General features: G+C 45.0%; 1 long non-coding RNA gene across 1 annotated transcript; it reads right to left on the minus strand.

Annotated features, from left to right (window-relative positions):
- Nucleotides 1-13,325: 13,325 nt before the first annotated feature.
- LOC115157542 (uncharacterized) lies at nucleotides 13,326-16,228 on the minus strand. The gene is made up of 2 exons (XR_003868476.1): nucleotides 14,810-16,228; nucleotides 13,326-14,586 (listed from the first exon to the last, which is right to left on the minus strand). It is a non-coding gene; the product is annotated as an uncharacterized LOC115157542 (long non-coding RNA).
- Nucleotides 16,229-16,455: the final 227 nt, after the last annotated feature.

Below are 16,455 nucleotides of genomic sequence, written 5' to 3' on the forward strand. Positions count from 1 at the left end.
GTATCCGACTCTTCTCAGTGATCTTCAGGTACTGCACCGTTACACACACACACACACACACACACACACACACACACACACACACACACACACACACACACACACACACACACACACACACACACACACACACACGACAAGGAACACCGTTGGTATAATCTCGTGGTCAGACATATCAAATGCAACCGGAAAGATTAAATAAAGATTAAATGTAATCTTTATGCAACATTCTGGTTATGGGTTGCCAAAATGACCATTGTTATGTGTGTCTCAGGAGTGCCTTCAACCATACTACTTCAGTTGTTGATTCTCCTAAGTACCTGTGATTAGACACTTCTGATTCAGAGGGGTTGGGTTAAATGCAGAAGACACATTTCAGTTCAAGGCATTCAGTTGTACAACTGACTAGGTACCCCTTAAGGTATGCAAAAGTGTTTTGTTCTATTAGCTTAGATTAGTAGTCTGTGTCACACTGCTAAATTAGGACAGTTTTGCATTTTATAGTCATACACTATGCCAAAAGTATGTGGACAGTCCTTCAAATTTATGGATTCGGCTATTTCACTCACACCCGTTGCTGACAGGTGTTTAAAATCAAGCACACAACCATGCAATCTCCATAGACAAACATTGGCAGTAGAATGGCTATACTGAAGAACTCCGGGACTTTCAACGTGGCTCCGTCATAGGATGCTAGCTTTCCAACAAGTTAGTTTGTCCCCTGCTAGAGCTGCCCCAGTCAACTGTAAGTGCTGTTGTTATTGTGAAGTGGAAATGTCTAGGAGCAACAATGGCTCAGTCGCAAAGTAGTAGGCCACACAAGCTCACAGAAAGGGAAATGCTTCAGCAGTCCCTATAGGGAAACATCGTGTCTGTGTTTTATAGGGAACCAGACGGCTCTAGTTTGCGTTACTGTACTGTCCCCAGATCAGTGGGAGAAAAAAAATGGTAATCCGAATCATGACAGGACGACTGACACGAGAGAGAAATCACAGGATGTTTCATCACCTTAGAAATAGCCCAGGACAATGTATTGCTTTAGCCACGATGCCAGAATTCCTGACTGACAATGCTGGATTAAACAACACATTTTACTTATCATACTTGTTGGTTTGTGTAGTAAATAGACAGTCCTTGGATTGATAGGTCCTTGGATTCATTAAAAAACATCACTGTAAATGAACACACAGACTCCAGGGTTCCTGGTTGGCTCCCATGTACTCCCAGTAAGACGCCTGAGAGAGAGAGGGTGTTTGCATGGTGAATACGTGTGCAGCCCTGTACTTAGTGGTGCTTTAAACAGCTACTTTTCCCATGCTTTGATATCTGCACGTCTCATTAAAAACAGCCTGTTCTCACACTGCACTGTAATAGCCATACATGATAACGATAGAATAGCTGGCTACAGAACATACATTCTGAGACCAAGCTATAACTAAGAAACTTCAGAGAGACCCAGACCTCACACATTTAGGCCTAGAGAGGGCAGCCTAGTTTTTGCTGGCTGGGTCTGAGGCTGGGACCCTGTCTGCCTGTAGGTTATCTGTAATAAGGACAGGTCTCTGGTGAAGCTAGCTAGCCTACAACACCAGACTGGTGGGAACCACATATGTGATGTGTTCTCATACCCATCTAGTTTTTTATAAAGGTCTTTTGAGCATGTATCCCATAGCCTATACAAGCATCTGCTGCTCTGAGTCTACTGTATGGCTACTATGGTTTCCACTAGGAATATGTCCCAAATGGCACCCTATTCCCTTTGTTGTGCACTACTTTTGACCAGGGCCCAATGGGAAAGCAGCCTAGAAAACGGAGGGGAAGGAGAAAGAAAATGGACTGTGTCAGCTGCTGCTCAATTACTACAAATGTTTCATCCTATTGCCCAAACTTCCTCATTTACAACGTCAGAGATTGAATTAGGCCATGGGTGGGTTCATACTCTATGTCTCTGAGTGGGCTGACTAATGTTCATACAACTTAATAAAGTTGCAGCTTGGAAATGGTAGGAAATTTCAGACATGCTCCCAAATCTGACCTCGTAGCAATCACGTAAAACTGCAACAAAATGCAGTCCCAGTGGAAACTTGAATTAAAACTACCAGCCTCTCCCACTTAGAGAAAGTATGGATGAACAATGAGCCTTGAAGAGAGAGCCTACTAGCTATTAGGCAACTGACTCTTCTATTCCTAACAAGAACAGTGCTTCTGGGAACAATGTGACAAAACATTTTGCAACAAAAACAAAATGTGCTTATTGGACAAGATAATACTATTCAGTTTCTGTTTCAAAACATTATTTCCTGTTTCGTTACTAATGAACATTACCCAGGTGGTGAAAGTGTTAAGTCATGTTACATACTGTACCTACAGCGCCAACTGCCAAAAGAACACTAGACTAGACCTGCACTAAAGGCTTAGCTCAGGGAGTGTGTTGGCTGCATTTCTACCTGCATCACCACTACTAGTCCCAAATGGCACCATATATCTCCCTGTATAGTGCACTACTTTTGACCAGAGCCCTATGGCACTAGATGGGGAATAGGGTGCCACTTGGGACATATTACTACTGTCACCTCAGGCTGTCCGTCTCTCACATGACATGACAATCGATCACTAACTGTCATCATAGAAGCGTAGACAATACATTTGAACTGTGCTTTCCTCATGAACATACACCAGTAATGTCACCTCTACAGACATGGGGTTGCCTCAATTTCACAAACAATGGTCTGACCAGTGGCGTAGTGCAGTTTCGCCGAACCCTCTGCAAGGTTCGAGCAAGGACCCCCCCCCCACCAAAAATGAATAAAAACAAAACAATATATTTCTTTCTTTTTTGCCTTGGGGTGAGAGAAAACGCTGCAGTTTTATAGCTAATGATCAGTCCCTACACCCAAAGAAGGGCACTGCGTTCATCCACCTCTGGCCTGCTCGCCTCCCTACCTCTGCGGAAGCACAGTTCCTGCTCAGCCCAGTCAAAACTGTTCGCTGCTCTGGCACCCCAATGGTGGAACAAACTCCCTCACGACGCCAGGGCAGCGGAGTCAATCACCACCTTCCGGAGACACCTGAAACCCCACCTCTTTAAGGAATACCTGGGATAGGATAAAGTAATCCTTCTAACCCCCCACCAAAAAAAATGATATAGATGTACTATTGTAAAGTGGTTGTTCCACTGGATATCATAAGGTGAATGCACCAATTTGTAAGTCGCTCTGGATAAGAGCGTCTGCTAAATTACGTAACTGTAAAAAAATGTAATGCTATTTTACCGATTTTGCCATGAGGCTAAGAGAAAATGATGCCGTTTTAAAGCTTTTTAATTGCTTCCTGCAATTCGAAGAAACAAAAAAATGACTTGTTCATATGCTATCCGGTGGGCCTGACCCAAAGCGTGTGGGCCCTCCTGCCTTGTGGGGACCAGGGTTGTGTGCTACACCAGGTGGGCCTGACTTGTGGGACAAATCACAGCAGGGTTTATCAACAGGACCCTGAGGTTTCCTGACCAGGTAAAACTCTGGGCCCTCAGCTACTGCTACAGCTTAGTATAGCTGGTACAGGAATATGTATGGTGTTCTCCATGGCTCCACCACTAGTGATGACGCTGCTCCTGTTCTGCCTCCTCTGGCCACATTCATTCTCACAGCATTCATATGTGATTGGAAAACTTTCCTAGGAATCCAAAATGCTTGGACCATCTCAAAGGCGAAGTGATATGCAGACCTATTGCAAAGTGATGGGACATCAACATGAGGAGAAAATGTTCACGTACAAGTATGAACAAATCTAATCTACCCCCCCCCCCATGCAGAATATTACTATAGTAAATATTCATACGCCGCGTTACGTTGCAGACAAAATGGCAATAGACATTAGATGCCCAACAGTGCCACCATGTGAATAAAAACAAATTTGACAGAAATAAAAATATATTTGTTAATACTGTCTCCTCCCCTTCATCTACACTGATTTGAAGTGGATTTAACAGGTGACATCAATAAATGGTCATAGCTTTTACCTGGATTCACCTGGTCAGTCTGTGTCATGGAAAGAGCAGGTTTTCCTAATGTTTTGTCCACCCAGTGTACACCTCTGCATACAGGGCATCTACCATACAAATCCTATTTTTTCCTTCAAATTGGTTTTTAACCACATGGTGGTGCTGTTGGCCAGCTAATGCCTATTGCCATTTTGTCTGCAATGTAATGGTGGCATACTGTTTGCTGCAGGCTAGCTACCAGGCGCACCAGTTTGAGTGTGTCAAGAACTGTAACATTTCTGGGTTTTTCACATTCAACAGTTTCCCACGTGTATCAAGAATGGTCCACCACCCAAAGGACATCCAGTCAACTGGACAAGTGAGGGAAGCATTGGAGTCAACATGGACCATTATCCCTGTGGAACGCTCTGACAACTTTTAGAGTCTACAACAAACTTACCTGTTTATCCTGCAAGATCCAGGGTCTGGAAGCTATGGGTCAGCAGCAGTGCAGCGCCCCTGGAGTGATTGTAGGGGGTTAAGTGCCTGGCTCAAGGGAGAAGATACGGTCGTTCTCAAAGTGCCTTGCTCAAGGGAGAAGGTACGGTCGTTCTCAAAGCGGGACAGACAGACACACTGATGGAACTTCACTTCCTCTAACTCTACAGACTTACTCTTCCTGTATAGGGCAGCACAGGAGAGGACACTTACTCTTCCTGTAGAGGGCAGCACAGGAGAGGACACTTACTCTTACTGTAGAGGGCAGCACAGGAGAGGACACTTACGCTTCCTGTAGAGGGCAGCACAGGAGAGGACACTTACTCTTCCTGTAGAGGGCAGCACAGGAGAGGACACTTACGCTTCCTGTAGAGGGCAGCACAGGAGAGGACACTTACTCTTCCTGTAGAGGGCAGCACAGGAGAGGACACTTACTCTTCCTGTAGAGGGCAGCACAGGAGAGGACACTTACGCTTACTGTATATGGCAGCACAGGAGAGGACACTTACGCTTACTGTATATGGCAGCACAGGAGAGGACACTTACTCTTACTGTATATGGCAGCACAGGAGAGGACACTTACGCTTCCTGTAGAGGGCAGCACAGGAGAGGACACTTACGCTTCCTGTAGAGGGCAGCACAGGAGAGGACACTTACGCTTCCTGTAGAGGGCAGCACAGGAGAGGACACTTACTCTTACTGTAGAGGGCAGCACAGGAGAGGACACTTACGCTTCCTGTAGAGGGCAGCACAGGAGAGGACACTTACTCTTCCTGTATAGGGCAGCACAGGAGAGGACACTTACTCTTACTGTATATGGCAGCACAGGAGAGGACACTTACGCTTCCTGTAGAGGGCAGCACAGGAGAGGACACTTACGCTTCCTTCCTGTAGAGGGCAGCACAGGAGAGGACTTACTCTTCCTGTAGAGGGCAGCACAGGAGAGGACACTTACGCTTCCTGTAGAGGGCAGCACAGGAGAGGACACTTACTCTTCCTGTAGAGGGCAGCACAGGAGAGGACACTTACGCTGCCTGTATAGGGCAGCACAGGAGAGGACACTTACGCTTCCTGTATAGGGCAGCACAGGAGAGGACACTTACGCTTCCTGTATAGGGCAGCACAGGAGAGGACACTTACGCTTCCTGTAGAGGGCAGCACAGGAGAGGACACTTACGCTTCCTGTATAGGGCAGCACAGGAGAGGACACTTACGCTTCCTTCCTGTAGAGGGCAGCACAGGAGAGGACACTTACGCTTCCTTCCTGTAGAGGGCAGCACAGGAGAGGACACCCACTCTTCCTGTATAGTGCAGCACAGGAGAGACCACTTACGCTTCCTTCCTGTATAGGGCAGCACAGGAGAGGACACTTACGCTTCCTTCCTGTATAGGGCAGCACAGGAGAGGACACTTACGCTTCCTTCCTGTAGAGGGCAGCACAGGAGAGGACACTTACGCTTCCTTCCTGTATAGGGCAGCACAGGAGAGGACACTTACGCTTCCTTCCTGTATAGGGCAGCACAGGAGAGGACACTTACGCTTCCTTCCTGTAGAGGGCAGCACAGGAGAGGACACTTACGCTTCCTTCCTGTAGAGGGCAGCACAGGAGAGGACACTTACGCTTCCTTCCTGTAGAGGGCAGCACAGGAGAAGACACTTACGCTTCCTTCCTGTAGAGGGCAGCACAGGAGAGGACACTTACTCTTCCTGTAGAGGGCAGCACAGGAGAGGACACTTACTCTTCCTGTAGAGGGCAGCACAGGAGAGGACACTTACGCTTCCTGTAGAGGGCAGCACAGGAGAGGACACTTACGCTTCCTGTATAGGGCAGCACAGGAGAGGACACTTACGCTTCCTGTATAGGGCAGCACAGGAGAGGACACTTACGCTTCCTGTATATGGCAGCACAGGAGAGGACACTTACGCTTCCTGTAGAGGGCAGCACAGGAGAGGACACTTACGCTTCCTGTATAGGGCAGCACAGGAGAGGACACTTACGCTTCCTTCCTGTAGAGGGCAGCACAGGAGAGGACACTTACGCTTCCTTCCTGTAGAGGGCAGCACAGGAGAGGACACCCACTCTTCCTGTATAGTGCAGCACAGGAGAGACCACTTACGCTTCCTTCCTGTATAGGGCAGCACAGGAGAGGACACTTACGCTTCCTTCCTGTATAGGGCAGCACAGGAGAGGACACTTACGCTTCCTTCCTGTAGAGGGCAGCACAGGAGAGGACACTTACGCTTCCTTCCTGTATAGGGCAGCACAGGAGAGGACACTTACGCTTCCTTCCTGTATAGGGCAGCACAGGAGAGGACACTTACGCTTCCTTCCTGTAGAGGGCAGCACAGGAGAGGACACTTACGCTTCCTTCCTGTAGAGGGCAGCACAGGAGAGGACACTTACGCTTCCTTCCTGTAGAGGGCAGCACAGGAGAAGACACTTACGCTTCCTTCCTGTAGAGGGCAGCACAGGAGAGGACACTTACTCTTCCTGTAGAGGGCAGCACAGGAGAGGACACTTACTCTTCCTGTAGAGGGCAGCACAGGAGAGGACACTTACGCTTCCTGTAGAGGGCAGCACAGGAGAGGACACTTACGCTTCCTGTATAGGGCAGCACAGGAGAGGACACTTACGCTTCCTGTATAGGGCAGCACAGGAGAGGACACTTACGCTTCCTGTATATGGCAGCACAGGAGAGGACACTTACGCTTCCTGTATAGGGCAGCACAGGAGAGGACACTTACGCTTCCTGTAGAGGGCAGCACAGGAGAGGACACTTACGCTTCCTTCCTGTATAGGGCAGCACAGGAGAGGACACTTACGCTTCCTGTAGAGGGCAGCACAGGAGAGGACACTTACGCTTCCTGTATAGGGCAGCACAGGAGAGGACACTTACGCTTCCTTCCTGTAGAGGGCAGCACAGGAGAGGACACTTACGCTTCCTTCCTGTAGAGGGCAGCACAGGAGAGGACACTTACTCTTCCTGTATAGGGCAGCACAGGAGAGGACACTTACGCTTCCTTCCTGTATAGGGCAGCACAGGAGAGGACACTTACGCTTCCTTCCTGTAGAGGGCAGCACAGGAGAGGACACTTACGCTTCCTTCCTGTAGAGGGCAGCACAGGAGAGGACACTTACGCTTCCTTCCTGTAGAGGGCAGCACAGGATAGGTGACCACATAAAAATTTCAAATTTCCATTTTTCATTGTAACAAGGACAATAAAGTTGTAATGTATTTGTTGGTGAATATAACAGTAACACTGAGTTTAGGCTACTTTGAAAGACAACTAGCAGCACTTTAGGGTCTGAAACACTGGTGCTCTGTGTGTGGCTCAACTGGTAGAGCATGACACTTGCATTGCCAGGGTTATGGGTTCAATTCCCACAGGAGGCCAGTATGAAAATGTATGCACTCACTACTGTAAATTGCTCTGGATCTGCTAAATGACAAAAAATGCGAGGGCTGTGTGTGTAGACCATGATAGAAATGCACTGAAATTGTGGGTTAGTTTTGCTTATTAAATCAAATTTTTACTAAACATGCGCTGAATAAAGACCGTGAAATGGTTACTTAGAAGCCCCTAACCCACAATGCAGTTCAAGAAATAGAGTTAAGAAAATATTTACTAAATAAACTAAAAGTAAAAAATAAAATAAAGAGTAACACAATAAAATTACAAAACAATAACAAGGCTATATACAGGGGGTACTGGTACCGAGTCAATGTGCAGGGGTACAGGTTTGTTGAGGTAATTTGTACATGAAGAGGTAAAGTGACATAGATAATAAACAGTAGCAGCAGTGTAAAAACAAACAGTATCAATGTAGATAGTCCGGGATACAATTTGATTAGCTGTTCAGCAGTCTTATGGCTTGGGGGTAAAAGCTGTTAAGGAGCCATTTGGACCTAGACTCGACCCTCTGGTACTGCTTGCTGTGCGGTAGCAGAGGGAACAGTCTATGACTAGGGTGACTGGAGTCTGACAATTTTTTGGGCCTTCCTCTGACTAGTAAATAGGTCCTGGATGGCAGGAAGCTTGCCCCCAATGATGTACTGGGCCGTACGCACTACCCTCCGTACTATGACAGTGATACGTAGTTGTCATACCTAGCTACTTTAAGATGAATTCACTTACTGTCTCTCTGGAAAATGTATAGGAAATTGAAGATCAACAAAAACAAACAAACATTCAAAAAGGGCTGAATCTTTTCTTTAAATTCCAAATGTTTCCAAAACCGTATCGTAAACGAGGATTATCGACGTCACAAAAACCGCTAAAAACAGAGCATCGGGATTGTAGTTCACATGGAGCTAGCTGTTGTCCATACCATCAGCTGAGAAGCCAAGACGGGGACCGGCTGTAAGGCACCTTCGGTTCTCCAGCACTAAGCACACTGTAGATATATGGATAAGGCTCAAGTGCTGGATCTCAGGACACATCAACGTCTCCAAGGTAGTCCCAACAGATCAGGACCAACAGTCATGATAGACGGTACTAATGTAAAGATATAGCTAGCTTGCACTTACAACTGCCATTACTCTTATTAATCAAATGTATTTTATAAATGACTTTTTTTTTATCAGCAGTTGTCACAAAGTGATTCACAAATACCTAGCCTAAAAACCCCCAAAGAGCAAGCAATGCAGAAACAAGAGGTGTAGGTTTTTCCTAAATAAAATGACTTGGAGCCTCTGGACTTTGACTTGAGACTGATGGCTTTAAATTATCTGGCCAGGTTTTTATAACATTTTGTCACTCATTTTGTGGCACAGAGTCTCTGTGGATCACTCTCCACGCAGCCAGTAAACTAACATAGCAGGCATAAAGAAATGCCTGAAACTCCATCCCCTACATACTGGTCTTGGGGGGAAGGGGGGAAAAAAACTGTTGGAGGAGGTTCTCTTCTGCACTGTTCAACCAATCCAGTAAATGTGGAGGAGGAGTTAAGATGGAGCGTTGTCTTGTTAACAAAGAGTTTCTGAACCCAGAGGCGCAACATCACCAGACTTCCAGGAACGCTTGCTAAGCAGACCAGGCCGTGGTTTGGGGTTAGAGAAGTCAATGAGAGAAGTGATTCATTCTTCGTTAGTTGTTAATTTTCTCTAAATATAAAAGGCACGACATAGATTCCAGCCAATGTCATAATTCGTTTAACATGTTATTACTCAAACCTCCTGAAAGTGATAAACTGACGTTTTCATTTTCGTCAAAAACTTTATATATCGAAGGAGTGCCTTTGATGGCCTGCACATGGGCAGTACGGCGCCAGAAGACCGTTAGACCTGAAGACGTATTTCTGCTCATGAGTTTAGCTAGAAAATTGGAGAAGCAGTTTCTGCCTATCTTCATACTGTATTGACTTTGTTGTTAATGTCCAAAAGCAGAAGTCATTGTCACAGGCTCGCTTTCCATTTCCGCTGAAAACCGGATCATCCCTAGTTACCACAGCCACAAAGTCTAAAAACCCCAACCTATTTCTACAATTGCTCTTCTTAAAATGTGATTTTAAACCTTAACCACACTGCTAACCTTATGCCTAATCCTAATCTTAAATTAAGACCAAAGAGCACATTTTTGTTTTCATTAATTTTCATGATATAACCCATTTTAACTTTGTGGCTCTGCTATCTAGTGGAAACCCTCGGCAGAGGTTACCGCAGCCAGAGAAGGTATTGCTATTGCAAAAAAAATAAAAATGGATTGGCTAGTGAAATGCACAGCTCGGCCCTCTGATTGGACCAGTAAACTGTCAATCAACGCAGGTCGGGAGAGCTAGAGCAGAGAGAAGGCTGTAGGGGGTTGCGAGTGTGACAGTGAATGGGAGAAGAAAAAAATTCATACATATATTAAATAGGCTAGATATAGCCTACCATTTGTACTTTATATCTTTGCCTATTTGATCTTGTCACTAACATAGGCCTATAGCATTGCACCATGTTCTTATTTCAGAAACATCTAACCTGTTCTGCAGAACCAATAAGTTGCTTGTCTTGACTTTTGACCAATGACCAGTCATTAGCATTGGCGTGCAAAATCGAGTGCACATATCCAGATTAGTGACCAGAATTCGCTTGTTTCATGTTTTCTAGTTTTGCCTGGCAAAAACAGTAGCCTACCTACATTTAATATTATCCATATAAAGAAGGCTACCACTTAGCAATCTGCTAATTGCCACAACAAAAGGCAATTTCATTGATCATTTCCATTTTTAAAATATGCCTAGTTTGGGTGGGTTATAATTATATACAGTGTATTCGGAAAGTATTCAGACCCCTTTTTTTATATATAATTATTTATTACAAAAAAACACAAGGAAGGGGTAACATTAAAGTATTAGAACATGAAGGACAAACAATACAGCACCAAGACACTATCCAACATGTATCAGTCTGTCCACAACAGAGCCATCCTTATGTGTGAGGGTGTGTGTGCATTAGTGATATAAAATATATGTCAGTTTCCTTTTTCATGATCACAATCTTGTGAAACCCAAACCCTCTAAGATCTCCCCACAGTTCCCCAATAGCTGTCCCTCAACCCTCCAAGATCCCCCCACAGTTCCCCAAAAGCTGTCCTTCAACCCTCCAAGATCCCCCCACAGTTCCCCAATAGTTGCTCCCTCAACCCTCCAAGATCCCCCCACAGTTCCCCAATAGTTGCTCCCTCAACCCTCCAAGATCCCCCCACAGTTCCCCAATAGTTGCTCCCTCAACCCTCCAAGATCCCCCCACAGTTCCCCAATAGTTGCTCCCTCAACCCTCCAATATCTCCCCACAGTTCCCCAATAGCTGTCCCTCAACCCTCCAAGATCCCCCCACAGTTCCCCAATAGCTGTCCCTCAACCCTCCAAGATCCCCCCACAGTTCCCCAATAGCTGTCCCTCAACCCTCCAAGATCCCCCCACAGTTCCCCAATAGCTGTCCCTCAACCCTCCAAGATCCCCCCACAGTTCCCCAATAGCTGTCCCTCAACCCTCCAAGATCCCCCCACAGTTCCCCAATAGCTGCTCCCTCAACCTTCTAAGATCCCCCCACAGTTCCCCAATAGCTGTCCCTCAACCCTCCAAGATCCCCCCACAGTTCCCCAATAGCTGTCCCTCAACCATTCGAAAAAAGGAAAAGACAGAAGAAAACAGAAAACATTGCAAAAAAAATTAAACAACATAATACATTTAAAACAAAGGACATCAAGGACAACAGAAATCATAACAGCAATGCCTACTTTATATGTTTGTGTGCATATCTGGCACTATTACATGTATGTGTGTGTTCTTGTATGTGTTTATTTGAATGAGAGTGTGTGTATATGCATGTGTACAAACACCTGCATCACATCAGCCTCAGGCAAACCGGCATTAGTTGTAAAAGCACTGCCACTTAGTGTCATTCAAATGTACTTTTCTTTCTCCTTTATCTTTTGACCATCATTCTCACACAGCAACTCCACTCCCACTTGTCTCCAATTCCACATCCCAACCCTCAGCTTCCCTCAGCCCATCCCATCTATCTCTGCTGGCCACCCACTTCGTATTTCTACGCAACACATATCTTTCAACTATGCTATGATGTTTAACGTACAATTTCAATCTATCGAATAGAATCTACAGATTGCGTGTTGAAGATAAATACTTTTACTAAGAGTATTAGTATATTAGTAAATGACTGACCAGGTCTCTCCAGATTCAGACCCCTTTACTTTTTCCACATTTTGTTACATTACAGCCTTGTTCTAAAATGGATTCCCCCCCACCCCCCTCAATCTACACACAAAATCCCACAATGGCAAAGTGAAAACAGGTTTAGACAGTTTAGCAAATTTATTACAAATAAAAAACAGAAATACCTTATTTGCGTAAGTATTCAGACCCCATGCAATTTTTTTTTGCTATGAGACTCGAAATTGAGCTCAGGTGCATCCTGTTTCCATTCATCATCCTTGAGATGTTTCTACAACTTGATTGGAGTCCATATGTGGTAAATTAAATTGATTGAACATGATTTGGAAAGGCACACACCTGTCTATATAAGGTCCCACAGTTGACAGTGCATGTCAGAGCAAAAACCAAGCCATGAGGTCAAAGGAATTGTCCGTAGAGCTCCGAGACAGGATTGTGTCAAGGAACAGATCTGGGGAAGGGTACCAACACATTTCTGCAGCATTGAAGGTCCCCAAGAACACATTGTCCTTCAACATTCTTAAATGGAAGAAGTTTGGAACCACCAAGACTCTTCCTAGAGCTGGCCGCCAAGCCAAACTGAGCAATTGGGGGAGAAGGGCCTTGGTCAGGGAGGTGACCAAGAACCCGATGGTCACTCTCTCAGAGCTCCAGAGTTCCTCTGTGGTGATGGGAGAACCTTCCAAAAGGACAACCAAGTCTGCAGCACTCCACCAATCAGGCATGTATGGTAGAGTGGCCAGATGGAAGCCTCTCCTCAGTAAAAGGCATATGACAGCCCGCTTGAAGTTTGCCAAAAGGCAACAAAAAGACTCTCAGAACATGAGAAACAAAACACAGTGGTGGTACTGGCCACAGGTGCCTAAGCATTGGAGAAAAAGGAGCAGCTGCATCTCCACTTTCAAAATAGGGGTGTAAAAGTGCGTTTTTGCACCCCCCCCCCCCCCCCTTTTTTACCAGAAAAGTGTCATAATCCATTGGGTAATGTCTCACTTTCAGTGATGAGTAATGTTTTGAGCTAGTCTGTATTAAAATAGATATGTCCATTTTATATAATCATTAACAGGTCACATTTTGCACCCCTCACATTTTGCCCACTGAAAAGTTTTACTTCAGTCCCTCATGCCACTGTGTTGGTTCAGTCCCCCTCCTACCACTGTGTTGGTTCAGTCCCTCATGCCACTGTGTTGGTTCAGTCCCTCATGCCACTGTGTTGGTTCAGTCCCTCATGCCACTGTTTTGGTTCAGTGCCTCATGCCACTGTTTTGGTTCAGTCCCTCATGCCACTGTGTTGGTTCAGTGCCTCATGCCACTGTGTTGGTTCAGTCCCTCATGCCACTGCTTTGGTTCAGTGCAGATAGAAAGCACTAGTTGTACCACTGGTGTTTAAAATGAAAAGGCACCTGCCAAAGAAAATTGTTTATCTGTTTTGTTGTGCTGTTACATTTGTTTCGTTGTTTCATGTCACCGACAAGCACTCTGGCCTTGGTAGCGGCAGGTGAGCCAAACTTGCTTCATTAGAAGATTGCGACCATATGCTCACACGTCGATCATGGTGAAGCGGTACCTTTCATAGCAGACTACCATCAGGACCAATGAGAAAAATCCTGTGAAGTTGTAGTACTCGCTGCCCGAGCTTGCCGGAGCTCGGACGTGAATAGGGGGAATACTTTTTCAGTCGACAGCTCCTGCACAAAAACTGATGATTCAAACCATCCCCAAACTCTCTGGCAAGAAGTCCCCAAAATCCTCCTTCAGGACATGCCAGATAGCCTGGCACATTTCTGTGAAGATGGTACAAACTGTCGAGATTCCTAGTTTATAATTCGCAGCGATACTTTGCTGTGTGCTGCCACTCACCAAAAAAAGGAAGGATCACAGACAGCCTTTCTGCAGCACTTATGGGCAAGCTGTGAGTTCTCTCATACGAGAGGTGAGGGGCAAGCCGCTCAATCTGGCAACCGACATCCGAAAGTATTGAAAATGTCTTTCCTCGACAATGCTTCGCATTGGTTGGACAAGTTACATGACTTCTCTCCATCGTCCCCTCTTGTAGTTTTCAGTGGACGAACTGGCCATTTTCTCAGTCGTTTTTTCCCCCCTTCTCCTCCTGAGTAGTAAGAGCAATTCAAGGTCTTGCTGTTCCAAGTTCTAACAATTGCAATTCATAGAGAGACATGTTTGCTTCTGCCGCGAAAAAATTGCATCGTAAAGCATAGAACACCAGACCAGCCAGACATGTATGTATGTATGTATGTATGTATGTATGTATGTATGTAGCAGCTAGCTAGCTAGCTAGCTAGCATTTGTAAACAAAAAGGCATACAACACCAGATCCGGAAGTTTCAACATGTCGTCACTGAGTGCCTCGGACCCTCTTGCTTGGTAAGCTACTCTGGTTCCCCAAGCCCCTTACTGTATATGGATCTTTCTATAAATAAAAAAAAGGGGCCAATGTGTGCCATTGGGATCAACATTTCAAAATGGTTTGAAACTAAAATAAAAAGGATTTAGCTAATTATAATAATAAAAACATAGGACTAGGACTATACAGCCTTTAAGCAGGGCTCATACAAACATTGGCAAGACAAATGTTGCACTCATGAGCAAAAGACGTTGAAAAGACATTGAAAATACGTATTTTGTGTGCTCACTTGAGTCTTGTAAATAGAAGTCTCTGCTTTGATCTAATATACATTCTTCACAGTCTTTATGCCAACAACGAAAATTCACACTCTCTGAAGACTGTGCGCCGGAGGCTTTCCAGGTCAACTGCACATGTGAAATGGAACAAACAGATCCTTTCACCTCCACTGGCTGTGGTGATCTTCAGAAACTCCTCCACTATGAAGTGTTTTGCCCTAGAGACACGAAGATCCTCCCCTGGTTCTAATGTTTGAGGTATAGTATAGTGCGCAAACTCTGGGAAATAGTCCTCAATTTTAGATTTCCCAGCCAAAACCTTCTCAGCTAGAAGGTCCTGTTTGTTCAGGAAGAGGAAGACGGGCCTGCCTAACAGCCACCTGTAGTTCCAGATGATCTTGAACAGGTGTAGTGCCTCATGAAGCCTGTTGGTCTCGTTGTCTTCCCGGCTCACCATATCGTAGCTGCTGCTGTCCACCACAAAAAGAATAGCAGTAACATCAGAAACATGCTGTAACCACTTCCTCATGCTTTCTTTCCTTTGACCTCTAACAGTAAAAAAATGGCAAAAGATACCGTCCTGTTGGCAATGTGTCTCTAAACATTGTTGTTTTGATATTGGAAAACGCGCTTTCGCCTCTTCGGGGCATTTTATATGCAAATATCTCATCTGTTCGACTATCGTTGTTTTCCCAGATTCATCTGCTCCTAATACTAGTAGCCGTTTAGTTCTTAGGTAAATCTTTTTCTCTTTTTCAATCTGTTTATCGATCCTTTTTGCTGCTCGCCTTGCCTTTTCCTTATTATGCTGGTCTTGGTGTTTATCGTCAAGACCATCAGCAGCCATTTTCCTGGAAACCCAATGATAGAAATGTAGTATATAAATAATACTAGATTCCTAGACTTCTTTAATATATGAACAAACAAAAAAACGAGTGCTCTTCAAAGTCTCCAGTCTATGAAAAAGACAAAGTGTTACACTAGACTATCCCCTATATAAGATCATTCCGGAGCCCTAGGCGGTGGCAGAAGTTATCGCAAAACATCGCAGTTAAAAAAAATGCGTAGACTATTTTATTCAATTTTCTTGAGCGACTCAGTCTCCACTCACCACCGCTGCGAAACGATAAAAACAACTGACGGGAGACTTCCTTATTCAGCCGAATCAAATGTCTTGTTGTAGCGTAACTTCAGGATTTGTCCTTCAGCTTCCTTATTCAGCCGAATTGAATGTCTTGTGTAACTTCAAATCCAGGTTTTGTCCATTCCCCTCCTCGGAGGTTGTTTGCTTTGTGGTTGCCTAGAAGCAGCATTATTGTTTCAGAATATGAAGAGGTTATGGTTCAAAGTTCCACTTGCTCTAATATCGAGGCAGTACTTGTCCTGCACCAAGCAAAGTTTTTATTTCAATTTCTTAAATAGCCTACGCTGACAGCCTGGTCTCATACACTAGACGTAACATAGTAAATGTAAATCCGAGACACTGAAATGAGTATGGTATGTTATATTTACCTTCCCTGGGCTAGGTGGGACGCAAGCCACCCTAGTCAACAGCCAGTGGAATCCCCTGGTGCGAAATACAAATACCTAAAAAATGCTATAACTTCTATAATTTCTCAAACATATGACTATTTTACACCATTTTAAAGACAAGAGT

Source organism: Salmo trutta, chromosome 21, assembly GCF_901001165.1.
Source record: "Salmo trutta chromosome 21, fSalTru1.1, whole genome shotgun sequence".
Lineage (NCBI taxonomy): Eukaryota > Metazoa > Chordata > Actinopteri > Salmoniformes > Salmonidae > Salmo > Salmo trutta.